Consider the following 18,596-nt stretch of genomic DNA (forward strand, 5'->3'; position numbering starts at 1 on the left):
ATGATTTCTTTGTTGGGCATGGCTTGCAGAACTGGGTACCATATTTCAGATATGGTCAGAAAACCACGGAAATCAGTGGGACTCTGGGTATCCTTTGATTTTAATCCTTTGCACTTATTAATGTGACCCAAGCTTTTACGTCCATTGTCATTATTAGCTTCTATTGCACTTTTTAACTAAATGTCTGGGGGGGTTTTTTGTTTTTTTTTTTTTTTCACTTGAGTTGCTATCAAACGAGATTCCCCAATAAATTTACAAAATCCTATATTGGTACAATAACTTTTTAAAATATGGGATAGTCTCTTTCCCAAGTTGAATATTTACTTGTTAGGTTTAGCCCATTGTTGTAGCCAATAAAGATATTTTAAAGTATCGATTTTTGTACTCCAATGTATATGTTATTCTTCCTAAATTGTACCATCCTCATGTTTAATCATTGTGAGCTCATCCATGTCGTTGATAAGATCGTTGATCAGTGTCAGATACAATCCCTGCATCACATCACTCGAGACCTCCATTAATCAACACTCTTTGGGATCTTCAGTTAGCTATTAATCTAGTCTGCTATTATCTAGTCTGCATTTTCCAGTTCATCTGAACTTATCTTACTAATAACGAGGTACACCATGTTTGTGAAAATCCTTTGATTTACCACTCTGGTAACCCTAAGAAGAAAAGGAATTACGGTTGGGTGTGGTGGTTCAAGCCTGTAATCCCAGCACTTTGGGAGGGAGACCAAGGTGGGCGGATCACCTGAGGTCGGGAGTTCGAGACCAGACTGACCAACCTGGAGAAACCCCATCTCTACTAAAAATACAAAATTAACTGGGCATGATGACCCATGCCTGTAATCCCAGCTACTTGGGAGGCTGAGGCAGGAGAATCGCTTGAACCCAGGAGGTGCAGGTTGCGGTCAGCCAAGATTGTGCCATTGCACTACAGCCTGGGCAACAAGAGCGAAACTCCATTTCAAAAAAAAAAAAAGGGGGGGGGGGGAACTGTTTGTTCTTGATGAATCTTAGAGAGCACTTTTTTTTTTTTTGGAGACGAAGTTTCGCTTTTGTTGCCCAGGCTGGAGTGCAGTGGCGCAATCTCAGCTCACCGTTACTTCCACCTCCCAGGTTCAAGCGATTCTCCTGCCTCAGCCTCCCAAGTAGCTGGGATTACAGGTGTCTGCCACCATGCCTGGCTAATTTTTTGTATTTTTACTAGCGACAGGGTTTCATCATGTTGGCCAGGCTGGTCTCAAACTCCTGACCTCAGGTGATCCGCCCGCTTCGGCCTCCCGAAGTGCTGGGATTACAGGCATGAGCCACCGCGCCCAGCCCCCTTTTGTTTTTTTCCTCTAATATTCATAAACAATGTGTCCATTTAGACTTAATTATGCAAAATAACACTTTCTATGAGCTGGTGTAATACCAGGCACTTAGAGGCACTTAGTATTTGCTTACTAAATACTTACTTAGTGACTGATATATGGCAGCTATAAAATTAAAGTGGCAAACAGCACACAGCTCCTCAATGCTCCAGTTAAGCGGCTTTGGTTTTCCAGCATGTATCCACTAATTTTGCAGGAAGCTTTTATTGAGCATTTGTTATATTTCAGAGGCATACAAAGAAGTTTAGAAGCAATCTGACTCCCAAGGAACTCAGTCTGATAGCCTAAACTATCTCATAAACAAATCATTACAATATAATACGTTCCATTAGAATAGAGGTGTATACGGGATATATTGTAAAAATCATGAAATTGTAAGTGCATTCAGTGTGAGAAAGACCTGAGACTGTAGATTTATCTTTGCAGGGCCTTGGTTCAAATGTATTAATTTTTCAAAGCCTGATCTCTCACTGTAAAATGAGGACATGAGGCCAGGCACGGTGGCTCACGCCTGTAATCCCAGCACTTTGGGAGGCCAAGGCGGGTGGATCACGAGATCAGGAGATCGAGACCACCCTGGCTAACACAGTGAAACTCTGTCTCTACTAAAAATACAAAAAAAAAAAAAAATTAGCTGGGCATGGTGGCAGGTGCCTGTAGTCCCAGCTACTTGAGAGGCTGAGGCAGGAGAATGGCATGAACCCAGGAGGTGGAGCTTGCAGTGAACCGAGATCGTGCCACTGCACTCCAGCCTGGGTGACAGAGCAAGACTCTGTCTCAAAAAAAAGAAAAAAAAATGAGGACATGAGTATACTTGCTCTTGTCTGGTTTATTCATGGATTAAACGAAATCATTTCAGTGTTTGGCTCAATAAATGTCAACTGTATTTAGGAATATTATTGGAGTATGTATTATCAGACTGTATTACATATTATTGGTATATATATTGAGAAGATTATTGAACTGAAAATAACTATTGAGGAAGGTTATTGATTATATCTAGCTGTTGACCATTTAAAATAATAGGTTTGGGAACCTGTTAGAGTCCATCTGTTCCACTGTCCCATGTTTAATGGTTAAGTCCTAGCTCCAGCCTCAACTCCTGCCAGTGTATTGTAATCATCAGAAACAAAAAGTAGAAACAGAAGAGCAAGTGAGGAGATGAGAGGCAAGAAAACTTAAAAAAAAAAAGTGCAGATTCTTTTTTATTTATTTATTTATTTTTATTTATTTATTTATTTATTTTTTGAGGCAGAGTCTCACACTGTCACCTGGGCTGGAGTGCAGTGGCACGTTCTCAGCTCACTGCAACCTCCACCTCCCAGGTTCAGGCAATTCTCCTGCCTCAGCCTCCCGAGTAGCTGGGATTACAGGCGCCTGCCACCACGCCTGGCTAATTTTTTGTATTTTTAGTAGAGACAGGGTTTCACTATGTTGGCCGGGCTGGTCTCGCACTCCTGACCTCAGGTGATCCGCCTGCCTCGGCCTCCCAAAGTGCTGGGATTACAGGCATGAGCCACTGCACCCAGCCCAACAGTGCAGATTCCGTTAGATCAGTCGTATCATTTGCATAAGTGAAGAGAGCATTCATTACACACTGAGCTACTTTGGCAATTGTTTGCTACAAACCATAACTCATTAGATGTCCCTAAGCTCCTCATCAGAACTAAGGCAATATCCTACCATGTCACTTGATTGTCCATTTGGTTCTGAGTCGGGCTTAACAATCATCCACAGAATGGGCTAGTCCAATTTCTGTGGGTCCCAGAAGAGCTGTCAATAACAACAGTGTTGAGTCAGATGCTATTTGACTGTAAACAACAGAAAACTCAGCTGATACACATGTGTCTTGCCCATTAAGGAATTTAGATGGCCTCTTTCCCTCTTCCTTTCTTGCCTTTCCCAGTGGCAAAGTCTGTTCTTCATACTGCATCATGATTCCAAGATGACCGTTGCCACTCTGGGTTTCATGTTCACCTTCCAGGGAGAAAGAAGGAGAAAGGCGCAAATGGCCAATGGAATGTGCTAGTCAAGTTCATCCCTTTGAAAAGATTCCCTAGAAGACCCCAACAATTTCTCATTGGCAAAAAATGTATTAAAAGATTTACTCTAGTTGCAAAAAGGTGTTGAGAAATAGAACTTCAACTTTCCAGTAAACAAAGTCAACAGAGAAGTGAGTAGTGAGTGGGTTTTAGGGAGCCACTCTATGGAATCCACCACAAATAGATTACCTTTAGATGTCTTTTCTCTTTTTTTTTTTTTCACTTCCCTTTAATAATGGAAAAGTTATAGATTCATGGTATGTAGTATTTTCATCAAATATATTCTTATTAACTCCCTGTGAGAGGCTATCCTTAAGTAGACCCTCTATTTATTTATTTATGTACTTTTTTTTATTATACTTTAAGTTCTAGGATACATGTGCACAACATGCAGGTTTGTTACATATGTATACATGTGCCATACTGGTGTGCTGCACCCATTAACTCGTCGTTTACAATATTTATTTATGTACTTTTTTTTATTACACTTTAAGTTCTAAGATACATGTGCACAACATGCAGGTTTGTTACATATGTATACATGTGCCATATTGGTGTGCTGCACCCATTAACTCGTCGTTTACATTAGGTATATCTCCTAATGCTATCCCTCGCCCCACCCCCTCCCCACAATAGGACCCGGTGTGTGATACTCCCCTTCCTGTGTCCAAGTGATTTCATTGTTCAATTCCCACCTATGAGTGAGAACATGCGGCATTTGGTTTTCTAAACAGTAGACCCTTTTATAGCTCAGGCAGAAATATTTCAGCCTGAACAACTTCTTGTTTTACATTTTTTATGTTTAATTTTTGTGAGTATATAATAGGTATATATATATATGTATTTATGGGGTGCATGAGATATTTTGATACACGTGTGCAATGCATAATACTCACATCATGGAAAATGGGATATCCATCCCTTAAGCATTTATCCTTTGTGCTGCAAACAATCCAATGACACTCTTTTAGGTATTTTTAAATGTACAATTAAATTAACATTGACTAGAGTCACCCTGTTATGCTATCAAATACTCGGTCTTACTCATTCTTTCTAACTATTTTTTTGTACCCATTAACCGTCCCCACCTCCCTTCCACTGCTCTGTCTAAATAACTCCTAGAGGCAACTGGGGGACATACATTCCTAATTTTCATGACCACTGAAAAAGCATGTGCTTTGGGAATTCTAAAATAAGAGCAATGAGGGATAGAAAAAGCATTAACAGGAAGCTGTGTGAACAGCTGGATGTGAACATAACTTGTATCATTGGGGCAATATAGGATAGCTGATATCTCTTTGTCACAACAGTTTGTTAATTTCAGAGATTCAGCCTTTCATTGAGCCACAGCATTGTCATGTACAGCTCATACCTCTGTTGGTGTTTGTCCCCAGTCTCTTTCTCTCTAGTGAGTTTTCCAGTTAATTTTATTTTAGTTTAATAGCATTTTGGCTCTCACCTCTGACTCATGACTTTGTGTGGCTGTGTGTAGGGACTTGAACAGTGAATACAGTAGATTACTTAGAGATTTGTTTTTAGTTTCTACAAACGAACAAAAGTGATCACATTTCAGTGTGGGAATCCCAATGATAAATGCCATTTCCATAGAGAGTTAACTCATCAATTGAACAAAGCAATCAGATTTTTTTTCTTAGAACATATTACCATCAATTTTTAAGTGACTTTTAAACAATAATGAGAAATCTCTTAATGAAAGAATCTCTGTGACCAGATAAATGCTAATAGTAACTGATATACCATTAACTCTACTTTCCTCCATCCCATCTCTTTAAAACTTGATGTTCTCATTAATTTTTTTCCCATCGTCTGAGAGCCCTACCCTTGGGACTATACTAGTTATATCTGCCTAAATTGTCAGTGTCCAGGGGTGACAGACGTAGACAATCTTCTCCTTTATTATGCATGAGCTAGGCAAAGAGGGTTTGTACTCAGTGACCATCCATTTCCAAGGCCCCTTCCCCCCATCCTCAACCACTGGGGGTAAGTGGGCATGTTTGAGGAATGTTTGCCAAAGGGTTACCCTGATTTATTAAAGCTGTCATTTAAGCATTTAAGCATTGACCGGGGTGCTTTTCAAACAAATTACCTGATCCTTAGGATCTATTCATCTAACTAATTGTTTACTAAGAAGAGATTGGAAGGGATATACAGAATTTCTTCATTTCGACATAAAATAACACAAAGAGAATGGCACAGAATCCAGAGTTTCTTGACCTCCAGAGGGATGCAGCTGACAATCTGGAATAATAACGGTGATATGCTATGATAAGGGTGAGCCAGAGATGCTTGAATGCAGATCTGGCTCCTTGAAGGAGTCCGTATTATGACCTAAAGAAGAACTAGAAACTGAGTGGGTATAAGGGCATGCACAAATGCCCACAGAGAAAACATGGTACATTTAGGAAACTGCATATATTAGAAGAGCTGGAGTGCAGAATGTAAGTTAGGGCCAGCTGGAGGTCAGAGATGAAAGTTAGCACAGGCCATGTTGTTAAAGGCCAGATAATCTAAGATAAAACATTTAGACTTTAGCCCACGGCAACGGGGAACGCTTAAAGTAGGGTTGGCATGTTCAGATGTGTGCTTTAGAAAGATGACAGAAATCGTGTGGAGTAGGAATCTTTCACCAATGAAAAACTAGAGGCTCTGAAAAACTAGAGGCTCTGAGAAATTGTGAAACTTACCTATGGTGACCCAGATAATAGGTTGGCAGAGCTAAGGTTTCAAACTCTTACTCCAAAACTCATGCATGAGCTTCCGGCCATGCTAGTGTTTTTCAAACTTCATGTTATACTCTATTAGTACATCTTAAAATCAATGTAGTATGATCAATGAATATTTGTTAATAGAATATAAAGGAAAAAGAAAGAGCGTTACATATACAGCAAGTAATTAAGCATTGTTTTGTATTTTTGTTGCAGTTGTATATGTATGTAAAATGTGAGTGTGTGTGTATATATATATATAGACATAGGGTATGTGCGTAGCTGAGTATTGGGACCTGATGCAAAATGCGTTTCTCACAGTAGATTGCAGTCAAAAATGTTGGAAACTACGAAGCATGTGCAAAGAGCATGCATGCTGCTGCTGACCTGCCAGATATTTCCCCCTTCCTCCCTCATTTCTTCATTCATTAACTCATTCATTCATCCCATTAAAAAAAATTATATGTATGTTTTGTGCAAAGCACCCTACTCAAGGCTACAGGGTACAAAAGCATATCAGAAGCCTTGGGCTTTGACCTACTTCTCTATAGTAGTGCTAGATCTGTGTTGATCTACCACACTTACTCCAGGCCTCTTGTGACCTGTGCTTTGCATTAATCTCTTAGGCTAAGCCACATACCTTTTCATTATACAATCTTTGCTGATGCTAAGGACAGATTCCAAAGTGCCCTCCTTATAATTTTTGTATTTAATGCAAAGTGTAATCAAGAATAGGCCATTGTTAGGTCAATTGCTTTTCTGTATTTATCTTTTCAAACAATAAATAATCAGTGGGATGAAAAAGGGCTAGAAAAGATCGTTTTAATGGTATACTCATAATTATCCAACATCTTAAGGAGACATTTTAATATTTATATGCTGTGAAATATCCTCTCTTCTGGAAAGCTGACTGAGGATTGATATGAACCCAGCCAGAAATAGAATTCAGGAGCCATTATTTTGTGCAGACTTCAATCAATCCTGAGCAAGCACTCTGGATTTCCCCAAACTTGGCCACTACTCAGCCTCTCACTCTCCAAATTGCCAAGACTTCTGTATACCACACTAAGAAGGATATTCTTTTCCATGTAGACGCAGAAGATTTTCTATGTCAAGTTCAGTAGGGGGCCTAGGCTCAAGCCATGCTTGTCCTTAGAGGAAAACCTGAAGGGATATCCTTATACCATGCCCTCTACTGATTTCTTCATGAGAAAACGAAGCCCCAAAAATGCCAGTCAGGTCACACGCACACTTAACACCAAGAGCTTAAGGCGTAGTCACATCTTACATGGAAGGTTAGTCTTTAATGTCAAACATGAGATAAGAATAGCTCACAGTCAAAATTACCCTTGAAAATCCCTTAAACTACCCTTTAAGCATAGTGTGTATGATATTATATACAACATTTATATTAATTATTATTTACACTGTGGTTTAAGAGCCAGGAGATAGAACAAAGGAAGACAATAAAGGAAAATCTGTATATAAGAGACAGCTTAGCAGTTAAGGTTATAGATTCTAAAGCCAAACCTTCTTGATTTAAAACCTGGCTCTGCCACTCAGTATAGTTGTGTGACTTTGAGGAAGTTATTGCCATCTCTCTGGCTCAGTTTCCACATCTGTAAAATGAGCATAATCATAGTTCCTACATCAGAGTGTTATTGCAAGGATTTGCATTAATCTCTTAGGCTAAGCCACATACCTTTTCATTATACAATATTTGCTGATGCTAAGAACAGATTCCGAAGGACAGATTACATATATGAGTTCATATATGTAAACAGAAAAACAGCAGCTGGGTGTTAATAAGCACCATCTAAGTTTAAGCTAATGTAATAAATGTTGATACGTGAGCATTTACACCATTCTGTCATTAAGATTGCTATTCATTCCCTATTAGTGAACTGAAGTTGGGTAGGGAATTACAAAATATTCTTAATTCTCGACTTAACTGTAGTGGATTTTTTTTTTCCATTTGGATGAAAGTTCTTACCAAATAACTTCATGTATTTTTCTTTACATTTTCTGTAACCATATAGTTACAATTATTATATGGCCATAGTTATACATAGTTATATAGTTATAGTTATTTTTAACTTTTTATTTTGAAATTTTTATAGAGTCAGAAGAAGTTGCAGATAAAATATTCAGAAGTTCCTTGTACCCTTCACCCAATTTTCTCCAGTGGTTACATCTTACATAATTGTAGTACAATATCAAAATCAGGAATCTGACATTGGTACAATGCATGTGCATAGTTCTGTGCCATTTTGTCACACAGGTAGATCCATGTAACCATTTCTGCAATCAAGATACAGAACTATTTTAATCACCACAAAGACATCCCTCATACTACTCCTTTATAGTCACACACCTTTCCTCATCGCTAACTCTTGGCAATCCCTCATCTGTTTTCTGTCCATAATTCTGTCATTTCTCGAATGTTACCTAAATGGAATCACATAAATGGGGTAGCATCTGACCTTTTGGAGTTGGCTTTTCTCACACCCTGGAGGTCCATCCAAGTTGTTGTGGGTATCACTAGTTCATTTCTTCTTACTTCTGAGTAGTAACCCATGCTATGGATGTACCATTTGCTTAATCATGCTATGGATGTACCATTTGCTTAATCATTCATCTGTTGCTGGATATTTTGGTTGTTTCTAATTTATAGCTATTACAAACAGAGTTGCTATAAACAATCACCTACATGCTTTTGTGTGAACATATGTTGTATGTCTTCCATTCTTATCTGTATGCTTTTTATTTCCATTTCTTGCCTCATTGTGCTGGCTAGAACCTCCAGTACCATGTTGAACCACAATGGTAAAAATGAACTTTGTTGATGTTTTCCTGATCTTAGGCAGAAAACATTCAGTCTCACCATTGAGCGTACTGTCAGCTGTAAGTTTTTTGTAGTTGTCTTTCCCGAGTTGAAGAAGTTGCTCTTCATTCCTAGTTTTCTGAGAGGTTTTATCATAAATGAGCATGAATTTTGTCAAATCCTTTTTCCACTTCATATGATCTTGTCTTTTTTTTTATTTAGCCTGTTAACATGTTGGTTTACATTGATCACTTTTCAGACATTGAACCTGCCTTGCATTTCTAGAATAAAACTCATTTATTATAGTATAATATATAATTATTTTTAGTCTCATATATAATTAAATGTAGTCATTTTTAAATAATTAAATGTAGTCATAGTATATAATTATTTTTATATATTATTTAATTTTAATTGTATTAAATGTAATAATCATTTAATATTCAATTAAATATAATTTTAAAAAATTAAATTGAATAATCTAATATGAAATAATTTATCATAGATTTAATACATACTATTTTAATAATTATATACATTTAATTTATTTGCTAATATTTATTGCTGTCTTCATTGAATGTTTAAGGAAAGTATTACCTCCTCTTCTTTTTTTGGAATGGATTATGTAGAACTCATGTTAATTTTTCTTTAAACATTTGGTAGAATTTTCCAGTGAGATCATCTGGGCCTGGAGAGTTCTTTTTTATGAAGTTTTTAATTATGAATTCAATGTCCTTAATAACTGTAATGCTATTAAAATTATATCATGTTGTATGAGCTGTGGAAGTGTTACTTTTTTAGGAGTTGGTCCATTTTAAGTTGTCAAATGTGTGTAGAGTTGTTTGTAGTATTCCCTTATTTTCCTATTGATCTGGTATTCTGTTAGTATCTTATTGATCTGCATATTCTGTAGTGATATCCTCTGTTTCATTCCTGATATTTATAATTTTTATTTTCTCCTTTTTTTGTCAAGTCTTGTAGATTTTAGGCTATGTTTTCATGTATCCAAAATCTACAGATGTTGTGAACCAAACAATACACCGTAATTACTGTTTAAGTGGTAAGCATTTATTTTAGCTGTTGCTTTTTCTCTTTCTTTCTTTCTGAATATCTGTGTTTGCCAGAATACTTTTACTTTTTTCCTTAATAATTTCCTTTAGTATTTTTGTCATGTGGCAAACTCTGTGTTTTTATTTGTTTTAAAACAGTTTTATTTCATCTTCATTTTTAAAGATATTTTCTCTAGGTATGTAGTTACCAGTGATTTTTTTTCTTCTTTTAATATATTAAAGATATCATTCCATTGTTTTCTGGTTTTCTATGTTTTTACCAAAATCTGTTGTCAGACAACTATTACTCCTTTGAAGATACAGGTTGAACATTCCAAATCTGAAAATCCATAATCCTAAATTTTCTGAAATTGGAAGCTTTTTGAACACTGACATTATGTTCAAATGAAGTGCTCATTGGAGCGCTTTGGATTTTGGATTTTTAGATTTGGAATGCTCAAACGGTAAGTCTATAATGCAAACATTCTAAAATCCAAACGCATCCAAAATCCAAAATACTTCTGGTCTCAGACGTTTCAGATAAGGGATACTCAATCTGTAACGTATCATTTTTCTTTGACTGCTTTAATGTTTTTTTCCCTCGTCTTAGTTTTCAGCAGTTTTACTGTGATGTGTCTGTGAGCATGTGTTGACGGAGAGGTATGTTTAAACCTGATTAGGATTTGCACAGCTTCTTAAATCTGTGTTTTAATGTTCTTCATCATCTTTGAAAAATTCTCAACTGGTCACACCTCTTCAGAATTGTTTCTGTTCCCTCCTCCTCTTCCTCTCCTCTTCTTCCTCTTCCTCCTCCTCTTCCATTTTATTCTCTCTTTCTCTCTCTCTTTCTGTCTCTCTCCCTTCCTTCTGGGATCCAGTAAAACAAAAATATTAGACCTTTCTGTACATGTCTCTTGCTCTCTATTTGTTTCCAGTTTTCTCTCTGTGATTCAGGCTGGTTTTTGAGTGCTCCTCTGGTTTACTACTCTTGCCTGTGTGCTGTGTCCAGTCTTCTATTAAACCCTTCTGTTGAACACTTAATTTTAGTTATTGTAATTTTCAATGTTAGGTATCTATTTGTTTGTTTTACCCTGAGATGCTACTTCTCTGATGAAATTCTCCATCTTATTTTTCATGAATAAATTAATTACAGTTATTTTAAGAACCATGACTAATGTCAATATCTGAATTAACTGTGGGTCTATTCGTATTGTTTGATTTTCTTCTTAGCTTTTAGTCATTTGGTCTTATCTCTCGGTATGCATAATTTTGATCAAATGCTAGACACAGTCCTTGAAAAGCTGTAGAAATCTCAAGCTGATGATTCTTCAGAGAAGATGTGTTTAATAATAGGTCCCATTAAGGGACACATTGCCTTAATGCAGTCTTTGATTGAGATGGCAAGAAGCTGGATTTTAGTTATGTGAGGGGTAGTTTATTAGTTTATTCTTACTCCTAGAGGGTAACCTTTCTGTGATCCTAACTGAGAGTCTGGATTGTTTACCAAGCCCTTCTTCCTTAGCAGTTTCTCAACTCCAGTTTCTGTCTTCCCAACCGTATGAGAATGTCAGCATCTCTACTCAGCCTCCAAGTCTCTTTGCCACTGCACTTTGCTCATTTTCTTAGCATTTGATTCTGTGCCACCTGTGAATTAGCAAATGATTTGGAGAGAAAAAACGCCGCAGAATATTGGGTTCAACTCAATGTGCTTACCTACGTAGTTTTTAGAATCAGTCTTGGCCTCCCAAGTCCTAGCTGTCTTGGGAATTATCCAGTGTCTTCAAGTAGTTTTTAGGTTTTCTTTTTTTTAAGTTTTTCTAGCTTTTTTGATTATTCACATGAGAATAAGAAAGTAAGAATGCAATAAGCTCTTCCACCATCGCCAAAAATAGAAACCCTTATTTATTTATTTATTTATTTATTTATTTATTTATTTATTTTTTGACACGGAGTCTCGCTCTGTTGCCCAGGCTAGAATGCAGTGATGTGATCTCGGCTCACTGCAAGCTCTGCCTCCCGGGTTCACGCCATTCTCCTGCCTCAGCCTCCCGAGTAGCTGGGACTACAGGCACCCGCCACTACGCCGGGCTAATTTTTTTTGTATTTTTAGTAGAGATGGGGTTTCACCGTGTTAGCCAGGATGGTCTCGACCTCCTCACCTCGTTATCTGCCCGCCTCGGCCTCCCAAAGTGCTGGGATTACAGTCGTGAGCCACCGCGCCCGGCCACCCTTATCTTTTTTTTAATGTTAAGTGTTGACAACAATATATGGTTAACAGACTTCGTTGTTAGAAGGATAAAAAGATATTCATATATATGAAAGTAACATGAATAGGGCCTAGTACATGATAGGCACTTTTAAATTACTTTCAATTTGAATTTGAATATACACTGATTTTGGAAACCCTGAAGAGGTTAGTGGTGAGCCTTTCATTTTTTCCTGTTGATCTTTCATGTTGAGGCCTTACAGAGCAGCAGTCACTGTTGTGCTCCTGGGCATTGGTCTCACGAACCTTCCATCAGTCACATTCCTGAAGGCTGCCTCTTCCCATCAAGCTCCCTCTCAGAGACCTGTTGGCCCTCCTCACCATTTCAGTGACCACATTTAGCAATAGGATGGATGGGTTTGGTTCCTTCTCTTGTGGCTCATGTCTCAGTGTTCTTCCACAGCAAATAGCTCCTCTGGTGGTAGTCAACTTCAGCCCTTTCTCTCGTTTATTTTCCTGAATGTTTGCCACTGCTTTGCATTCACTGCGGCTTTGTTCCAGCCTCTTTCTCCTGGCAGTGAGGGCAGTGTTGGCGAAAGGTGGCATGGATCTTACAAATCAGTACTTATGTGAGCGAAAACTGAGAAATGCCGAGAAAGAGAGGCAGAGCTAGCTCTAAGTGTTTCAGAAACTAGGGATGTTACAGTACCAAAAGACTTGGATGTGCTTAATTCCAGTTTAGAATCTGGAAAACAACTTTTTTGAGTCTGTGCAATTTCCAGGTCTCAAAACTAATTCACTGGAAAACATTAAAAATGTAAAGCAATAGACTTCAGTAGTAATTTTCAGATCATTTGAGTCTAAATGTAGCTTTGAGGATACGCAGTTCATAAATTTCCTTTTGGGTCATTTTTTTCTGAGAAGGTATTTCTCTAAACTTCACTGTATCAGATAAAGGATGTCCAGAATTTGCTCAGATGTGAGTTTCAGGAACTAGAAACACAATATTAGGATTATCAAGACTAAGGATGTTGATAGTGATGATGATGATGATGATGATAGTCAATAATAATATTAATTGTATATTTAATATATGCCCAGCATTGAGGTACTTTACTTGCAATATGGTGTCTCTTGAGCAACATTTAACTTTCTATTTATTACTTCTCTTGAGGTTATCATCTTTCTCCTAGTGGTCATTAACATAGAGTTTGAAGCTGGGCATAAATCCTAGGTATAAATCCTAACTCCGCAGCTGCTGTGATCTTTGGCCATACCATGTAACATCTTTGAGCCTCTCTTTACCTCTAGAATGAAGGTGATACCATATCTGATAAAATTCGTGGAGGCTTGAATGAGTTAATGCATGGCAAACCTGTAGCACAGTGACGGGTTCTTCCTATTGTGTGATCAGCAAATTGTAGCCATTTTTTCCTCACTTTTCTACCACTATTGGTTGAAGTGCTCTTTACTAGACCAGTCAGGTAGAGGATCTGGAGAATAAAAAAATCTAACAATATAAGAAGAGGAGGCTACAGAAACCACTGATGATATATCCTGAATCAGCTTAGCTCCCAGGCCAGGGCTTAGTAAACAAGGTTCTTTAACACTCATTTGATTTCCACAACATTGACTAAATTAATGAATCTCCATTCATTCAACAGATATTTATTGAGTGAGATTTAGACACAGTCCTTACTTTCATGGAACTTAAGGCCTACAGGAGGAGACAAATATTAAATGTGTAGTTATAAGTAGAGTGTCATAAACATATTTGACATTGTGGAGGATCAAGAAAGGAGTCACTGAAAAAGTGACATTTAAGTTGAGACTCAAAGAGTGAGTAGCCATGAGAATTTGGGTGCCGAAAGAGGCATGAAAGGCATTCTGGGCAGAGGAGCAGCATGGGGGATGCCCTGATGTGGAAAGGAGCTTGGCATGTGTGAAGAAGTGAAAGAAGGTCCTCTTACCAACACCAAGCAGGAGGATAAAGAGCAGAGGCTTAGTAAATGGATGAGTCAGTCTGCCTGGCACCTTTCTTCCCTTCATTGAACCAAGAGGTATTCCCTAGCATGGACTGCCATATAGAAAAGGCCCCCTATTATTTCAGCACCACATTTTGGGTCACCCATGGTTCTCAAGCTGTCCAGGGACATGCACCCCCTACCTCCCAGAGACCTAACCTATTTTCCTATCACTTACTTTCAGGGCTATGAGGTTCCTTATTAATCTGATAAATGTTTGCTCCTTGGTCAACTTTTAATGGTCCTAGATAATTATTCTCAAATTTGAGCACACATCAGAATCGCCTGGAGAACTTGTTAAACCACCGAAACCTTGGACCCTACCCCCAGAGTTTCCGATTCAGTAGATCTGGGGTGGGACCCTACAATTTGCATTCTAACAAGTTGCCAAATGATACTCATGCTGCTGGCCTGGGTTCTGTCGGTGGTGAATCATTAGTTTAAGGTGTCTTTCTTCTTTCAGCAGTTTAAGAGTCATCATTATTTCCTTAACTGAAAGAAAAATGCTCAGGGAGTGCTTAAAGGAAGAAATACTAAAATCAAAAGTAGGCTTTATGAGTAAGTGTGACAGTGGCCTAATGGAATGGACTCCTTTGTAAGCATGACTTACCTTACACATCTGTGTTCCCAGTGCTTAGCACATAGCAGGTACCAAATACATATTTGAAGGAATCACATAATGGATCTAGCTTAGTGACTACAGAAATGGGTTTTGTGCATTAGGCTTTGGAAAGCTCTCATGATTCCTTTCAGGTTGAAAGACATTCTGGGAGAATAAATTATTGTCATTCTCTTGGAATACAGCCCTAGAAATTGCAGAGTCAAGATATGCTTGTATTTTAAGTACTTACTTGGATTAAAAGCCGAATTGCTAACAGGATTACAAAATGCCAAGTTTGCTGAGTCTCAAATTGTTTATGCGCATGTTTGGTTCAAATTTCTTTCATCAATCAGTACATTTCTGTTTCTAATTACAGTCTTAATGTTTTTTTGACACCTGCACATGCATTCTTAGTCTAAAGCAGCTTCAGTAATTTGCACAGATATAATATAACTGAAATGAGGCTCTTAACCACCAGGGTGTCACCTAAACCACGTGTCTGAGGAATTCAGAGGTGCTGCACCTCAGTTCACATTGTGATTTTGAAAACAGCCTGCTCTTTTTCCCATTTTCACACCCACAATGTTGTAAAACATTTTAATAAACACTAACAATTTTCCTCATTCCAGGCGCATGGAATTCTAGCAGATGATGCAACTTGACTTTTGTTGTGATTTTTTATTTATGTTTATTCTTGGAATCTCTGTACTTGGATAAAAGAAAAAGACAGATGACCAAGATTACCATAATTCTCCAAAATATAATGTATGCAGCCTGGAAGTTTATTACCACCACCAATCAAATTGATTGCAGACTCCTAGTCTAGTCCGAGAAGTTTGGGGCTGGTTTTGATGTGAGTCATTCATCAAATCTCAGACGTGACTCACGCAGTGGGTCATGGGTCAAAACCTTCCACGTATTGTAATGAACCAACCCGAACAATTCTGTACCCAGTTTTTAGTTTGGACTTTGACCCTATCTGACACCTGTAAAATTGCAAGTGAGTTCCCTGTAGGCTCTAATAATCAGAGTCCTAGTTAGAGAAAACGTCATCTCAGCATCAACTGACAATTATTTTTTTTGCCCTCAATATCCTTCCCTGCCCCCTTATTTGGTTTGAACGGACTCATCTAATTGGGGTCAACCACTGAGAAAAGAATGTGTTGCTGATTTTGTCATTTCTGAATGCCTAGAACTAAGGAATATCTTGGCAATGACATTGCTTATTCTTCCTTAAACATAAGGAGAGTTTGAACAATGGATCCAAAATATCATTGCAAGAGTGCACTCAGTTAGGGGAACTCAGCTGAGGTGAGGAACACTTGCACGAGTTTCCCCTGTGGGCATCCAGAGTAGCCATGGCCTGGCCAGGCACTGCCTGGGGGCCCTTCCAAAGGTGGCAGAATGATGTTAGTGTTAACATTTCACTGCACATTAATTCTTTTAAAAAAAAAAAAAAAACCTGTCATTTAATTTTAAATGCTAATATGCATATGGTTAATTAAGAAGTCAAAATTGGCTATAAGCTCGGTGAGCTCTGAGAACGGGAAGAGAGATCATTACGCTTCTGCTCATGGTTAGCTATTTGTGAACCAGCTGATAATGTGCAAAATTAAGATTTCGTAAGTGGCATTTTAAATGAATGGTTGGTTAATGGCTGAAGATTAATTAAACAGTCAGAGTTGCTGAAGAAAAGCTGTTAAAAATTATGTTTATAGGCCAGTCACTCGCACGCTGAGACTGAAATCCTGAAAGATTGTGGCCTGTTTACTGAGAGAGCATTTTAACAAAGCAGCCTCCTCAAGGAAGGAAAGTCACCGTTCCCCACATAGCATGCAGCTGTTGCAATAGCCTTAGGGACTCTCCTTCGGAGTAAAAGCAGCCGAGTAGGAAAATGGACTAGAAAAGTGTTTTATTGAAGGGATCTTCACTAAAACCTTCATCCCAGGTAACCAGGCAGATTTTATTTCCTACCTGCCTGCCACAGAATTCTGAATTAGAGTAGTCAGAACCCGTGGGATTTTTAAGAAACTACTCCGTAATTCTGAAAAAGAGACAAAGAATTGCAGTATGTTGTTTTCAACCTGTAGTGGATACTTGAGTCTGAAACTGCTAGCCCTGTTGGTGGTGGAAACATGGATTCTGTACATCTGGCTGTATCCTAGGTTGGCTCCTTGGGAAAAGGTTTGCCTTTGTATTCACCACTGTGTATTGTGCGCAGGAAGTACCATACCGTAAAAATGTGTGTAAAATCTGTTGTCAGAGCTTACCTGAATAAATATTGGATAAATAAATGAATGAATGAGCTACCTAAAAGTTGGTTAGTAGACTAGGAAATGCTATTTTTAAATTCCTTTCCATCCATCCAACCAATGACCACCCTACTTCTCTCCTAGACTAGGTATTAATGTGTGGTCTCAGCCTCTGGGACCACATAATCTAGTAGGGGAGTCACAGGCCTGTCAACAAGTAAATTGCAGCCACAGTTAAGTACAGCTAGAGCAGCCAGAGAGAGGGGTTAGGAAATCTCAGGGTGCAGGGTAGTCAGAAGTATATTTTGCTGTCACTTGTAAGGAAGTTTATTCTACCTATTGAAAAAATATTAGCATTTATTGAAAGGCTCTTCACTAAAACCTTTCTCTAAAATTGTATTTCATTAAGAATATATACTAGTAAATATGGTAGTTCACTCAGTTCAATCTGCTGCTTCTAGGCACAAGACCCAAATCACGCAGGCCAAATAGGTATGTCTGTTGTTTAAAAGTTTGCTAGGAATGGAGATCCTGCAGCCTCCCTTGGTGGCCTGTTCCAGGGTTTAATTACCCTTCTAATCATGAAGTTAATCCTATTTCCTCTTCTCTACCCTTCTTTGGGTTAGTGGAACCTGTAAAAACACCCATGAGACCCTCGGAAGCCTTAAGGAATTAATGTGTCAACACTGGGCTACTCTGGGTTCAGCAGTGTGCCTCATAATGGTGAGACTCTGTACTGCACGATAACAATGACATGACTTTGTTACATCTCACATCAAAGGTTTTCTTCCTGGTCTAAACAAAGGAAGGGTTGTTTATGTTAGCATGTTTTCGAAGTTGTTTTATTCCATTTTAATCTATATGTTTAGTTAATTACACATTTGACCTAATGTCATATAACTCAGAAGACAAATTGCAGTGTTTTGATTTAAAATGAAATTAATAATTATTAATAATAACAACTAACACTAAATAGAGTCTACCGTTGCTAGACACTTGCTAATTACTTTGCATGTGTCATTTAATCCTCCTGACAATCTGATCTAGTGGTACTATTATTATTCCCAAGGTACAAACGAGGAAATTGAGTTTAGAGAGGGTAAGGAACTGGCGTGATGTTATCAGGTCAGCCAGGATTTGTACCTAGTATGCCTGAATACAGAGCCTAGACACTTAACCACTGTGCTATGTTGACTATTATATTCATTTTTAAAAATTATTTTTCTTTCTGTAAAACTCTATTTCATTATCTGAATTCTTTTTTCCCTTATGTGCATAAAGTCCAAATTTATAAACTTTCCTTGTGGGAAGTAATAGCATTCTGCTGAATAATAGTCCCCAGGTCAACGGCAGCTCTTGCCACAATTACTGGCAGTTGAGTGGCAAATACATTCTACTTTAAGAAAGGCAGTAGCAGTTCACTTTAGAAAAACTGATAATTCAAAGCTTTTACATTCTGGTGAAAATAGAATGATGCAAAAGCTAAGAAAATAG

At 38.1% G+C, this 18,596-nt stretch overlaps 1 protein-coding gene across 5 annotated transcripts in view; it reads left to right on the forward strand.

Annotated features, from left to right (window-relative positions):
* The window catches only part of LOC105468044 (par-3 family cell polarity regulator beta), a 1,086,746-nt gene that overhangs the window by 910,515 nt on the left and 157,635 nt on the right, over positions 1-18,596 (forward strand). The gene's annotated exons all lie outside the window — the stretch shown is intronic.

Source organism: Macaca nemestrina, chromosome 11 (genome assembly GCF_043159975.1).
Source record: "Macaca nemestrina isolate mMacNem1 chromosome 11, mMacNem.hap1, whole genome shotgun sequence".
Classification (NCBI taxonomy): Eukaryota; Metazoa; Chordata; class Mammalia; order Primates; family Cercopithecidae; genus Macaca; species Macaca nemestrina.